The sequence below is a fragment of the Octodon degus genome, unplaced genomic scaffold (genome assembly GCF_000260255.1).
Source record: "Octodon degus isolate 3935 unplaced genomic scaffold, OctDeg1.0 scaffold00288, whole genome shotgun sequence".
NCBI classification, from domain to species: Eukaryota; Metazoa; Chordata; class Mammalia; order Rodentia; family Octodontidae; genus Octodon; species Octodon degus.
In genome coordinates this window covers 1114701-1130458 of record NW_004524864.1, presented here as the reverse complement: position 1 = coordinate 1130458, position 15758 = coordinate 1114701, and the positions used below count along the sequence as shown (strand labels likewise).

General features: G+C 36.3%; 1 long non-coding RNA gene and 1 pseudogene across 1 annotated transcript; both read right to left on the bottom strand.

The window, feature by feature from the left end:
• Nucleotides 1-3418: 3418 nt before the first annotated feature.
• On the bottom strand, nucleotides 3419-8027 carry LOC111814303. Its single transcript, XR_002819324.1, has 3 exons — nucleotides 7995-8027; nucleotides 7419-7496; nucleotides 3419-3848 (listed from the first exon to the last, which is right to left on the bottom strand). It is a non-coding gene; the product is annotated as an uncharacterized LOC111814303 (long non-coding RNA).
• LOC101563643 lies at nucleotides 5313-5894 on the bottom strand (annotated as a pseudogene).
• Nucleotides 8028-15758: the final 7731 nt, after the last annotated feature.

The window sequence follows — 15758 nt, the reverse complement described above, 5'->3', positions numbered from 1 at the left end:
TATGTTATGTACATGGACAAACTCCCCATTAGGAATGTGACCATCGTATACTGCAAACATATGCTAGCAAAAATAAAAACTGAAAAAAATTGCTTTAAATTACTTGCAAATCAGCATAAAGATGAATACAATCCAGCCTGAGTTCTATTTATCTTTATGTTAATGCAGGTGTAAAATGATGTTCTGTAGGATTTTCTCATTAAGGTAGGGCATCAGAAAGGTAAAAATGCACCCTGTGTGAACACTGTATTTAACAAATTTTTCTGTTTACAAACTTTGTTTTCTCATTTATAATAATTTTCACAGTCATTAATCTTTCTCTATAAAACCACCACTCTCTTTTTTTATATTCTTGTATTTTTATTTTTATTTTTATTTTGGGTTTTTGATACAGTGTCTTACTATATACTCCAGGCTGGCCTTGAACTCACTATGTAGCCCAGGCTGGCCTCAACCTAATCGCAGTCCCTTGCCTTGGCCATTCAAGTGCTGGAATTACAGGAATCACTACCATACTTGGCTTTATTTTCTACCCCTAACATTCCCTTTGCCATTTTAATCAATTCTTTTACATTGTTTAAAGTCTTACATTATTTTGCATTAAAAATTGCTACCTCCATTAATAATACTGCCCTATACATTCATCCCATTGTGATTTTTTTACTTCTTTCTTCAGCAGCTAGATCTGCCCTAGAATTTAATCAAGGTTAGTGCTATATTGTTTATATGAAATAGCATCAAATACTTTTGTATTTAGGATTCAAATAGATTCAGGATGAGTCATTCACGTTCGCGTCATAGACTACTTGTTTACCTGTCACTTCATAAAAAGGCTAGATTCTGACACTTCTTATGCTTCAGCTATTTGCAATCTCAGTTTCTAACTCTACCTAAAGCAGCTTTTGCCTCTTTAATGAAGTTGGTACCACTAACGTTGCCTTTCTTTAGTTCCTTCTCAAGAGCAAAGTGACCCAGTACTCAGCTGATGGCAAGTGTGTGGTAAGTAAGCTCTTTCCTACGTTGCCTTTCTTTAGTTCCTTCTCAAGAGCAAAGTGACCCAGTACTCAGCTGATGGCAAGTGTGTGGTAAGTAAGCTCTTTCCTACATTCCTAGTGGGAGTGTTGATTGATTCCTATTATGAAGCATAATTTAATACATGTGATCTGCATATTGTCATGACTGAAGGTAATATGTATTTTTGATAAAGTTGTTCAAGCAATACTTCCCTAGAAATCTGACTAGGGATCTCAGACTAATTCACTTCTGTAACTTCACATATATCTATATTAGCTCACCCATAAAACCTATTTAAAGGTTCATTAATCATGTACATTCATATCTGCAGCTGTTTTGAGCTTTTGTTAAAATACATAAAATGTATATCAAACTAACTCTGGTAAACTAAATATCCAGTTTCCTGGATTGAATATAGATTACTCTGAATTTGAGTCCTATTATTTTCTCCTTTATTTTTTATTTTGGAGACTAATTACATATTTATACTGTGATCAATGATTTTGAGATTTCTTTGTCCAAAGCCTGGATCATTCTCTCCTAATAATCAATTTTATAGGATAATATTTTGGAAATACTATTTTGAACATGAATTGAATATGCAGTCCAAATTCAAATGCTATAGGAAGCAATTCTTTTTATAATCATTCTGGGAATATGTTACAGTCACATCATTCACCACATGATAGCTTGCCTCATATTATATAAGAAGGGAATTTAATAATCAATTATCTTTTTTTTTTTTTTTTTCAGAACCGTGGATTGAACTCAGGCCCTTGCACATGACAGGAAAGCGCTTATTCTACTGTGCCATCTCCCAGGCCCCATCAATTATCTTTATTGTTGTACTTTACCAGTAAAATTGATCTTTGAAGAGAACTGACTTCTTTGATGCCATGTGTCAGGAGGCTTGGATCCTAATACAATCTTTTCTTTCATTTTTATGACATCAAAGATAACCAATTGAAAGATGATATTTTTTTAATTTTATTTTATTTTATTTTCAACTGAAAAATTATTTCATTTCTGTACAGCATTACCAATTAGCAAATAACACAGATACACATATACACAATATCTATGAATCAATCCATTTCATCCATGTTCATCTCATCCACTTATTTTTTAACATATAGTTATTAGTCTAACAAAATACATGAAAGGAACTTAAGAAAAGATAGAAATAGAAGACACTGTAAAGATATGGATTGTTCCTAATTTAGTCTATTGAAATGATGCAATCTCAAAATCTCCATCAGATTTTTTTAAAAGTGGAACTTGATTTTCATATTCAATTGTTTTTTTGTTCAAATACTTCCTCCTACTTTCTCTTCCAGGGGATTAAGTGTTTCTGTTTTAATGTTTTAGATCTTTAATCCATTTTGACTTTAGCTTAGTGCATGGTGATAGACCTGGGTCAAGTTTTAGTTTTCAGCATGTAGAGAACTAGTTTTTCCAGCACCATTTGTTAAAGAGGCTATCTGAAAGATGATATTTTAGAGAACATAGAAAAGGGTAAGTAGGATCAGAAAGGAAGGGGTTGGCCATAGATGCTCAAGGTAAATGCAAGCATGCTGACTCATGCAGATGCCTGTTCTTCAGGTAGAATGGACACTCTCAGGGGAAGCACATCTCACAAACACCTTCAAAATTGCAAGTGCTCCCTTTCAAAGTTCCTCCTGGCCAGCTTACAATCAACAATACAGCCCATCCTGTGACAAGCAGTACTCCCAAACCTAGATCACAAGATCAATGATCAACTTGTACTGCTTCAATCTAACTACAAATACATAGTTAAGGACCATCAGTGAATTTCCAATATGAATGACAAAAATCAAAACAAGTAAACGTAAAATTAGGAAACATAAGCAGAACAGAAAGAAAAAAGAAAACTCCAAAAGAGAAACCAAATCACAACACAAAATCATATAAAACTCTACTAGGCATAGAAAATATCACATCCATAAAACATGGCATAAAAATGAAATAATCAAAAAACAATATATATCTCTCAAAATTAGGAATGAGATTGAGCTAATTTAAAATAAAATCTCTGGGGCTGGTGAGATAGCTTAGTGGACTAAGCACCTGCTTTGGCAAGCCCAGCAACCAAGGTTCGATCCCCGGTCCCCCACACCATGCCAGCCCCACCCACAGGGCACGCTGAGCCCATGACCGAGTCCAGACATAGTGGAACTTGCCTATAATCCCAGCACTGGGAAGGCTGAAAACAGGAGGATGACTACCAGTCCAAGCTGCATAGTTAGATCCTGTACCAAATACATAAATAAAAAAAAAGAAAGAAAGAAAGAAAAAGTAAAACAAAATCTCTAAGATTACAAAATGTAAACACTGAGGAAATCTTCCAGAAAATATAAAAACAAAAGAAAATAGGGGTAAAAAGTGGTGTAATAAATTATATAAAAGGGGAAGTCAGATACAAGCTCTGCAATTTCTGCTTATTTTAATTTGTCTCATCTCGAGCACAATGCATTGATAAATTCTTCAGAATTATGCTTTTATTTCTGATAATGACCATGATCATTAAACATGATAATACATATTAAAGAAACTAGACAGTTATTAATCTCCAAACTCATATAAAGCATCCTGAATTATCACTCACTTTACCAAACAAGGGTTCCTCCCTGCTCTGTGCCTCTCCTGGTCAGGGGTGGAGGGGAACTCACGCAGGACACGGAGAGCTCAGCCTCCAGCCCCGGGAGCGGCATACTTGATCATCACAGGGCGCTGAGCCAATGAGCAGCAGCTGTGACTCGGAGGTGGGCTTGTCAAGCTGGAAGGCTCTGTGTCAGGCTGAAGCTCAAACCCAACTAGGAGAAACAGAAATAAATGGTAAGCTTCGTACACTACTTGGCTTGCAGACCGAAAGCCCACCCCATTGTTGAGTCATGTACATATTCAATATGCTGCCTATTGTATTAAAATAGACCCATTTATATTGCCAAATTATGATCTGAAGAGAGTTAATCCTGAGGGTCGTTGTTTCCTTCCCTTACCCTGGTTTACTTGAGCAATTCGTACTTGAAACACTCCCGTCCTGAAGAAACAAGCACCCACTGGGAATGACAGATATTATTTAAGGACCATTTATATATCTGCTGTATTTTTCCAAGTGGACTGCCTTGCTCTCAAAGTTTTATTTAGTAAGAAGCATTAGAAAACTCATTTGAAAGTATACGAATAGCACAGAGATTGTCAAAATAGTCTCTGAAATTAGAATGTTGTGATTCCACTCCTAACTCTTCCAATTTTCTTACAGTCTCCACATCTCAGTTCTTCAAACTTAAAATATGGATAACAATAGCACTCATCTAATAGGGGTGCGGAGAAGACTGTAGGAAGAAAGTCATTATAAGAGTTGCTTTCTCATCGTTGAGACGCAATACCCAAAACCCACTATTTAGAAAAGGAGGGGTTTATTTTGACTCACAGTTTGTAAAGCTTTCAGTTTATAGTTGGCTGGCTCCAAGAGGGTAGCGTGGCAGAGGACAAAAGAGCCCAAGGCCTAGCAGCAGGAAGCAGAGAGAGATCGTGGGAGGGGGCGGGAGATAGACCCTTCCAGGCCACGCCCCCAGTGACTCACGTCCTCCAATCAGGCATCAGCTTCCAGCATCACATTTAGCCTTAAACTCATCAGAAGACTCATCCATTGATGAGCGTTCCTTTTAGCTACAAGCTCTTCAGTGGACTAATCTACTGCCCTGTGTCACACCCCCATGACATGAGATGACCTTCACTTCCCCAAAGCTCCACCTCTAAGACATGGAGGAGGTTTTGCAGGGATATCGAGACATAAACCATAGCAATCACGAAATGTACTTAACACAGGGAAGGAATTACGTGCTCCTCCTGTGTAATACAATCACGAGTGTCAGAAACTTAGTGCATAGACTCCAGTGATAAGAAAAATTGATCATCACCACTGATCACCCAAAACAACTGGTTAAAATGGAAGCTACATTGTTACCACCCGACGTCAAGGATAACTTCAGGAAGACTATAGTAGGGTCGTCTTATCTATTCAGAGTAAGCAAGCAGTGTTAGTCTCTTACTCCCTGCTACTCAACTGTTACTCGTATTCCTCCCTCTCATAATAATATTCTTTCTGTAATAATATGTAAATCATAAAATAATTATTACGGTTCTCAAAGGCTAATAAGGGGTAATTATTAGTTTGCTATTAGTATAATCAACACAACTCTAGCGAATATAAATTAGATTACCTTTGTAAATAGGTTGTTTGTTTGTTTGTTTGTTTGTTTTGGACAAGAGCTCTTTTATTTGGGACCTGTCCGTTCTCTGTACACGCAGGGCACTACTTCTTCGTCTCCTCCTCCTTGGACAGGGTCTTGATGATCTCTTCCTTCTTGGCTTGCAGGTGCTCCTCACGGCGCTTGCGCACTTCCTTGGTCTTCAGTCTGCGAGCCTCGGCCTGGTCAGCCAGGAGCTTTTTGGGGTTCAGCTTGTGGATGTGCTCCATGAGGATCCGCTTGTTCTTGAACACATTCCCCTTCACCTTCAGGTACAGGCCGTGGTACATGTGCCAGTCGACCTTCTTTGATTCTGCTATCTCCAGGTCACCTTCTTCGGATTCGGATGTTGGCTGTACCCTTCCGCTTACCGACGCCCCTGTGCCTGCCTTTCCGGCGAGCCAAGATGTTCTTCCGGCATCGCACCCGAGAGCGGACGGTCACAGGCTCGCGGATGATGAGCCCATCTTTGATCCACTTCCAGATCTGCTGAGAGGAATTGGCATTGGCGATTTCATTGGTCTCTTTGGGATCCAACCAGACCTTCTTTTAGCCACAGTGGAGGACGCTCGAGGCCAGCCTCTTCTGCAGCCTGAGCATACTCATGGCTGCGGCCACCGCAGCAAAAGGAAAAACTGGAAATAGGTATTATGACCTCAGCAAAGACTAAACAACTTTGGGATAGCTACAGTGGTGCTTCTGCACATGAACTGAATTCCTTCCACGGTCCAGCGGAAGATAGCCACAGTCGCGTTCATCACCTGATGCAGAGTTTGCAAACGGAAAAACAATTTTGCCCAATTTTTCCGCTTGCGAACAGAATTGGTGAACGGAAGTATTCGTGTACTGGAGTATTACTATATTGCATCACATGAATTTCCTAGTTAACAGAAAGAAGAAGAAAGGAGAATAGAAAAGGGGAAATCAAAAACAAAAAGGACTGGAGAACCAGAGACCAAAAAAAGAAAAGAAAAAAAGCATAGTGGGTTTTCTTTTTTTAATCTCCTATAAATCTTTGCTGAAGAGTCAGCTTCTCCTGAGGTTCTTTCTGCCTCTGTATTTAGAGCTGTAATTAACTCCCACCCTAGTTCTCTGTCATTTAGTTTTGTTTTGCTTCACAAAGCTGTAAATCCTTTTTATATGTAATTGAATTTTATTTGTATTGTTTTCTGTCTTCCTCCACTGGGAAGAAGCTCGCTGAGAAGGAAAATGTGGTAGCTTTATTTCCTATTCTGTCACCTTGTGGTTGTGCAACAAGTAATTGTTGAATTGATATGTGATTGCCCTAAAACAAAAGGCAGTTGGGTTTGAACTTGGAGACAAAATGACTTAATGAAATTAGATGCCATTGGGGCTGGTGAGATGGCTCAGTGGTCTAAAGCACCTACTTAGAACAAGCTTAGCAAAAACAAAGGGACCGCGGTTCAATCCCCCAGCACCACATGCCAGCCAGCCCTGCCCCCTGGTGTGCTGAGCTGGCCACACACACACACACACACACACACACACACACACAAATTAAAAAAAAAAAAGAAAGAAATTAGACGCCATAAATCAACATTATAAAGCGGGCTTCTCCCACAACTATTAGCAGTGTCTTATTGAATCTCCTGTCTTCTTGCAGGTCACAAATTTGACTATTGCACTTGAATTCTATCCAAACAAATTACAGCAGGATACGTTTAGCTGCACTTGGCCTGAGAACAAACTGCTGAGTGTTATTTTGTCCAGTTAAATATTAGCAGTCTTCAAGTGCAGAAACCTCAGTTACTGGACATGACCAGTTCCTCTTGGTCATGAGCCCATTTGTGCAATCACATTAACTTCTCTTACTAGTTTTGATTTAAAATTTAATTAGAACATATAAAGTGAAAAATAGTATTTCTCAAGTCTCTGTTATCTATACAATAGAAGTGATTTCTTTGAAAATTAGTTTGATAAGTTAGGCAATTTTACTGATTTTGCAAAACAATAATCAAAATGTAAAATAGAGTAGTAGCATTTTCAACATGTAGAAAACAAAATCTTTTGTTGAATGGTGTACTTGAAATGATTTAATCCTATTGTCCAAGGAAAATAATAAATCATTTATTTCCTGCCAAATTTCTGACTGTGAGAATTTTCATGTACCTGTGATGATTTTTAAGGACACACAAGAAGTATCTTTTGAGAAATTCTGCAAGCAGGGAGTTAATCATACAATAGTACCTAAAACAAAACAAAATACAATCTCAGTTCTACATTACTTTTTCTAAGTTGTAAAACAAATTACATAAACTACTTTATTGAACATTACAAATAAAAAGAAATTGTATTTACATTTTGCCTGAAGTGTCACATAAATTTCCTTTTGATTTTGCTATGATTCTTTCCTTCTTTAACTCAAATAATTAAAATTTACAACTGATGCATGAAGATCAATAATTTTATCTTATAATAAGAGAATGTCAAAGCCAGAATTATAGAATCCTCCATATAGAAGAGGAACAATAGATAAGCTATTAAGAACTAAGAAAGAATCAAACATTAGAAAAATAACAAATGACAAAAATTTATACATAACTTTCTATAAAAACTCTGAAAGTAAATAGTCTTAATTTTACAATCAGGAGACACATAGTGACTGTGTTAGTTTCTTTTCTTGTTACTGACATAAAATACCCAATACCCAAAGTTAAAGGAGGCAAGGCTTATTTTTTGGCTCACAATGTGTAGAGGTTTCAGTCCATATTTGATTGGTTCCAAGGCAGGATGGTGTGGCAGAGGAGAAATGAAAGATGACCAGCAGAGGCAGCAAAACAGCAAAGTAGTGAAGCATCAAGCAACAGCGGGAGCCCCATTTCTGTCCCTTATATCCTACCCACTCAGGGTGTATGACACTCATCCAGTGTGGGTCCTCCCATTATCCACACTCGGAACAATACCAAGCCAATCAGGGAGCTAATTTAGTAGTCAAACACCTTTGATTACAACACCACACACTTATTCTTAGCATTGCATGCCCTAGATTCAGCCACTTCTAAAAATGTTCCCACCTATAACAGCATGAGCTTCTGGAGGCATATCTAGATGCAAGCCATAATAGTGAAACATTGGATTTAAAAGCAAATATTAGATTATGTACTAGGCCAGAAACACACATCAATAACAGAAACATATGAAGAAATAAATTAGAAAATGGAAGGAAATATTCCATATAAATAGAATCCAAGGGCCGGGAGGATAGCCCAACAGCATTAGTATCTGCCTGGCAAATGCAAGCTCCCAAGTTCAATTGCCAGTACTGAAAATAAAAAAAAATAGAATCCAAAATCAAGCAGGAGTAACTATACTCATATCCAATGAGGCAGACTTCAAGACAAAATTAATTAAAAGAGACAAAGAAGGTCACTACCTATTACTAAAGGGAACAATGTGCCAAGTAGATAAAACAGTTATAAATATATATGTACACCAAACTTTAGTGCACTTCAGTTCATAAACCTAATACTACTAGATTTGAAAGGACTCACAATAATGGGTCACTCCTATACTTCACTCTCACCAACAGATAAGTCAGAGTTGAAAAATAAACAAGGAAATATCAGATATAAACTATACCATCAATCAAATGGCCTTAACTGACATTCAATTATGAAACAGAACATTTAACTATGAGATACACTTTTTAAGCTGCTCATGGACTGTTCAACAAGATCGAGCATGTTTTATGCCATAAAGCAAATGTTAAATGCAAAACAACTGCAATAAAATTTTCATCTTATTAGATCATAATGGACTGAAACTAGAAATCAACAAGAAAAAGTGTAGAAAATTACAGACAAATGAAGATTGAACAATTTGCTTTTGGATAATTCGGAACTCACTGAAGAAATCAAGGGAAATTTTAAATCACTACAATCCAATAAAAAGAGAAACAAAACATACCAGAATCTTTGGGATACTTCAAAGGCAGTTTTAAGAGGGAAGTTTATAGCTGCATCAAAAGAAATCAGATATCAATTGTTCAACATGATGTATCTCAAGGTCTTGGAAAAATGAAAGAAGCCAAAATTAAATCCAACAGAGGAAAAGAAATAAAAATCACAGCTGAAATTAATGATACTCAACTAAAAGAATCAATGAAACAAACAATTCTTAGAAAATATAAATGAAATTGATAAATCTTCATCCAACTTAGCCAAAGGAAAAAGAAGGAGGATCTAAATTATACGATTAAACATTTAAAAATAGCATGTTTATAAGAGAAAAATCTAAAATCTGAGACTCGTTAAGGACAATTTTGCAAAATCTATATTTCAATAATCTAGAGGAAATATATAAATTGTATACACCGTAACCTACAAAATGGAAACAAGAGTATACCTAAAAACTTAAATTAATAAAAAGTAATGAGATTAAAGTAGTAATAAAAACTCTCCCATCAAATAAATACCCAAGATCAGATGGATTCACTGCTAAATTTTACCAAGTCTTTAAAGAATAACCACAGGGCTAGTGAGATAGCTCAGTGAACTAAGCACCTGCTTAGGCAAGTGCAGAGAATGGGATTCCTTCCTGGGCTCCACACACTGCGCCGGCCCTACCCCCAAGCACACTGAGCGAGCCACCAACCAGGCATGGTAGCGCACACCTGAAATCCCAGCACTGGGAAGGCTGAAGAAAAGGAAGATCATTATAAATCCCAGCTGCACGGTGAAACCCTGTACAAAATATATTTCAAAAAATAATAACTAACAAGAAAGTTCCTCAAACTGTTACATGAAATAAAAAGAAAAGGGAAACCTTCAAAATCATTCTATGAGGTTAATATTACTCTGATGTTAAACCAGACAAGAGAAGAAAACAAGAAAATTATAGATCAGTATTTTTGAATAGCAGAGACATAAATGGCCTTAATAAATGCTAGCAAATTGAACTCATAAGCGCTAAAAATATCATCACCACAACCAAGTTGGCTTCATCCCATAGATGCAAGCATGGTTCAACACACACACAAATCAATAAACATGGCATACACAAATAAAATCAAGGATTAAATTCATATAATCATCTCAACTGATGCAGAGAAACCTTTGGGAAAATTCAGCATTGCTTTATGATAAAAATATATACATGTATAAATAAAAAATTAAGCATTAAAGGATTATACCTCAGTATACATAAAGGCTATATTTAACAAACTAAGAACCAATTTCAAACTAAATAGACAAAACAGAAAGCATTTGTGCTAAAATTCTCAATTAGACAAGGATGTATGTCCACATCATTCCTATTCAAGATAGACTTGAAATTTCACTAGTGCAGTTAGTCATAGTAAGGAAATGAAATAAACACAAATAGGAGAGAAAGAAGTCAAATTATTTGTGTGTGATATGGTCCTATAATTAGAAGATCTTAAGAACTCAACCAAGAAACTTTTATAGTAAGTAAACAAATTCAGCCAACTAGCAGAATACAAAATCAGAATTAAAAATAATAGCTTTTCTCTACACAAATAAGGGGGCCTGCCCATTAGCTCATCTGTTTAAGTGACTGCTTAAGCAAAGCAGTCAGGCTTGGGATGCTGTGGTTCGATCCCCAGATCCTCAAGCCTTGCCAGATCTGCCCTGAAAGCATCCTGAGCCAGCTCCCCCTGCCCCGCCAAAAAAGTCCTTCTCTACACAGATAAGAAAGCTGAGAAAAAAAAAAAATCAGGAAAACAATTTCATGCACAATAACATCCAAAAACAATGTAAGAATAACTATAACTAAAATACTGAAAACCCTCTACAATTAGAATTACAAAATTTTAAAATAAATTGAAGACCTGAGAAGATGGAAAGAGCTCATGCTAACAAATGGCCAGAATTAATACTGTTAAAATGGGCTAATTACCAAAAGTGATCTACAGATTCAATGAAATCTCCATCAAAATATCAATGATATTCTTCACAGAACTAAATATGACAATCTCAGAATTCATTTGGAATCACAAAGAATTTGAACAGACATAGTGTTTCTGAGCAAAAAAAGAGCAAGGCTGGAGGCCTCACAGGACTCAATGTCAAATTATAATATAAAACCATAACGAACACAGCATGGCACAAGCACAAACACAGATGTGTAGACCAAGAAAATAGAATCCAGGACACAGAGCAAAATTTACACAACTAGAACCAACTAACTCTGGACAAAGGAAGCAAAAATGTACACTGGAGAAAACTGGAAATCCGTATGTAGAACATTGAAACTAGACCTCTACTTCACACTCTGAAACAATAAATTCAAAATTGATCAAAGACCTAGAGATAATATTGGAAACTTTCAACCTGCTAAAAAGAAAAAAGTGTGAACTCTTGGGGTCTGTTGTGTACACACTCAAAACCATCTTGTGTAGGATTCCAAAGGCACAGGAACCAACGATGGGAGCACAGCAAATTCAAAGGTCTGTACAGCAAGGGAAGCAACCAACAGAGTAAAGAAACAGACTACAAAGTGGGAAAAAAAAATCTGGCAGCTGCTCTCTGGCAGTGGATTTACATCTGGGATATATAGAGAATTTTTTTAAAAAAATCAATAAATGGGCAAATGGTTTAGACAGATATTTCTCAAAAGAAACACAAATAATGAACAAAGTCTATGGAAGTCTACCCAGTCAGAATGGCAACCATCAGCAACACATAAACAATAAATGTTCCTGAGGCTGTAGGAAAAAAAGAATGCTATCAGCTTTCTCCTCTCTCTTGCCCCAGGGCGGTGCTTGCCCCCTCTGCCCTATGGCCCTCCTCTCTTTCACCCATCTGCTGCGGCAGCTCTCACTCACCCTCACCCTTACGTCTTTGTAGATTCAGGGTCGCTGGGAGCTGGGAGCTGGAGTCTAATATGGAAGACTCTCCATGCAGACGTGGTTGCTTATTATCACCTCAAAGCTTGACAACAGATGACCAGTTGGAGAGGGAGGAGTGTCTTGGTCCCTCACCTCTGGTGTGTGCTGATGATATAGGCTGTCAGGCTACAATGTCCTGCTCTGGGCACAGCAACATATACACTTGTATCTTTATAGTCGTAGTTTATCATAGCTAAATATTGGAAACAGTCCAGATGTCTATCAACCAATGAATGAATAAAGAGGTGGTTATTTCATAAAATGGAGTCCTACTCAACCATAAAGAAGGACAAGCTTGAGATATTTCTAGCTAAAGGGATGAACGTTGAAACTATACTCCTAAGTGAGATAAATTGGAATACATGTGTAACTATTGCATTGTTCCTCTAGTGTGAGAAACCAAAAGGGTAGATAAAGACCAAAATATATATTAAATATTGTGATATTGTGTAACAAGAAGAAAATATTCAAATGGGAGGGGAATGAGCGAAGAGGAAAGGAAAAGAAAAAATAATTGAAGGACAAAAATGGAAGATAATTATGGAAATAAAAAGAAAGGAAAAAATGGAAGATAAGCTTTTGTCAGTAAAGAGGGGCATTGTTATTTGTATACGAGGCTGCTTGTACCTTAAGATTTTTTAGTAAATAGGAGGGGAGGAGGAGTTCAATGGGGATGGGATTGGGGAAAAAAGGAAAATCAAGATATGTCATACAGTTACAAGTTCCCTGTGATGAATGTGATAATTATGTATAGCTAAGGTGTATGAATAAAATTAATTTTTTAAAGAGGAAGGGAGCAATAACAAATAAGATCAAAGAGAACAATGAATGAAGATGTGGTTATTTCATAAAATGGAGTACCACTCAACCACAAAGATGGATAAACTTGAGATATTTCTAGGTAAAGGGATGCAGTAACTTAAGATTTTTGAAAGCAACTAGAGGTTAGAAGACAAGAAAAGTAATACAGAATTTCAAAACAAAAACAGGAAATTAACAATGGTTGTTATATTACATATTGTTATCAACAAATTTGTTGCTCAGACTACCAGATAGAGACATGCAAGATTAATCAAATAGTCAAAACATTAGCTCTGCCTTTCCACAAACCTTGAGTTTTTCGTATCCTTTTATTTTTTAATTTAAAGAGAATATAAAAATAATAGATAGGGCCAGGGAGACAATACAATGTTTACACAGGTAAGTCCGATTTATTTCACTTATGAGTATAGCCTCTAGTTGCTTTCATTTACCTGTAAAAGACTCAAGTTTATCATTCTTTATAGCTAAGGAATACTCCATTGTCTAAAAATACCACATCTTAGGGCTGGCCAAACAGTTCAGCAGATTAAAGTGCCTACAAACAAGTGTAGGGGCCAGGGATTCCATCCCAGGCCTGCCATGCCAGCCCCACCCCTGGAGCATGCTGAGATGGCAATTGAGACTGGGTGTGGTGGTGTGCACCTGTAATCCCAGATCTTGGGAGGCTGTAAACAGATGGATCACTACGATTCCGATCTAGTAGTGAGACTCTGAACACCCTGTAGACCCTTCCCTAAAAATAAAAAAAGTAAGAAACATATTTAAAAAATAAAAATAAAAATAAAAATACCATATCTTTTTAATCCATTCCTCAGGTGATGGACATTTGGATTGTTTCCAAGATTTAGGTATGACAAATTGTGCTGCTATAAACAGTGCACATATAACACTGTGATATGATGTTTTTGCTTCTTCTCAAAAAATGGCCAGAAGGGAAATAGCAGGCTTAAGTAGTATTAAATTCTAATCCTAGTTTTCTGAGGAGTCTCCACACTGAATTCCATAGAACTTGTACCAGTCTATACTTCTACCAACAGTGAAGAAGGGTTCCTTTTTCACCATAGCCTCTGTAGTATTTGTTATTGATTGTTTTCTTAATGATAACCATTCTTTCTGGAGTGAACTGCAATCGCAGTGTTCTTTTAATTTGCATTTCTCAAATGACCAGTGCTGTTAAACATTTTTTATGGATCTATTTGCTGTTTGTTTTTCTTCCTCTGAGAAGGGTATACTTATCTCAGATGCCTATTTTTGGAATGGGTCTTTAAATTTTGGGGACCTGATTTTTTTTTAGTTATTTATATATTCTAAATAGAAGTCCTTTGTCTGAGTAATGGTTGGTTAAGATTTTTTCCAAATCTGTAGATTGTTTGTTCATTCTGTTGGTGATTTCTTTTGATGTGCAAAAACTTCTCAATGAGATCCCAGTTGTTGATACTTTGAAGTATTTCCTGTGCACTTTGGTTTCTGTTGATGAATTCTCTGCCTACCCCATGTCTTCAAGATTTCCACTGGCTTTCTCTTCCCTTTCAGAGATGATAATGTGGTTTTTATTTTTGACTCTGTTGATATGGTGTATTACATTTATAGATTTGCATATATTGAACCCTCCTTATATTCTCTGGATGAATCCCACCTTGTGATTTTTTGCATTCTATTGGATAGTATTTTATTGAGGTTTCTTGCATCTATGTTCATGAGGGAGATTTTCCTGTAGTTTTCTTTTTTGATTGGGACTTAAGGTTCAGTTTAGTTCTGCTACCTCTTTGCTAATTTTTTGTCAAGTTGACCTGTCTGTTTGGGATAATGGAGTATTAAGCTCCTCCACTAATATTGTGTTATTCATTATTCAATTTTTATATCCTTTAAAATTTGTCTTATATAATTGGGTGCTCCCATATTTGATGTATACATATTTATGACCATTATCACTTCTTCTTGAAGTTTTCTCCTAACAGTATGTAGCAACCTTTTTCATTTTGTTTGATCATTCCTGGTTTCAAGTTCACATTGTCCCTTAGCAAAATAGCTTTTGTCTGAGCTCGTGGTGCGTGAATTATTGTTTTCATCTTTTGACTTTCAGCCTATGAATTTCCTTTTGAGTTAAATGTGTTTATTGGATTGTGTTTCTTCATTCACTTTACCAGTATATGTCTTTTATTTAGTTAATTGAGACCATTTAGATTGATGGTTATAGTTCATATGTATCGGCTTATCTTTGTCATGTTATTTTTCTGCTGTTTGTTCCCTACCTTTTCTGTGTTTAATTCCTTGCCCTATTTAGTGCTTTATTTCTGTTGTGCTTGGAGTTGTGGTCATTTTGATCCTTTTCTTGAATATCTTTCAGTATTCTTTGTAGGGTTGATTTGGTGGTTATGAATTCCTTTAGCTGTTCTTTGTGATGAAAGTATTTCACTTCTCCATTAATTTTGAAAGACAGTTTTGTAAACCAATCTGAGTTATAAGTTGTTTTCTTTTAGAATTTGAAATACTTCACTCCACATTCTTTTGGGCTTGATGGTCTTTCTTGAGAAATCTGATGTGATTCTGATGGACTTTCCTTTAAATATGATCTCTTTCTTCTAACAGCTTTTAGTACATTGTTCTTTTGTTGAATTTCTGAGATCTTGATTATTTTTCCAGTCTGAGTATAGGTTCATTTTGGTTGATGCTATTTGGAATTCTACATGCCTCATTTAACTGTATGTCACATTCTTTCCCTATGTTTGGGAAGTGTTCTGTCATTACTTCTACAAATATTCTTTTTATGTCATTTATAT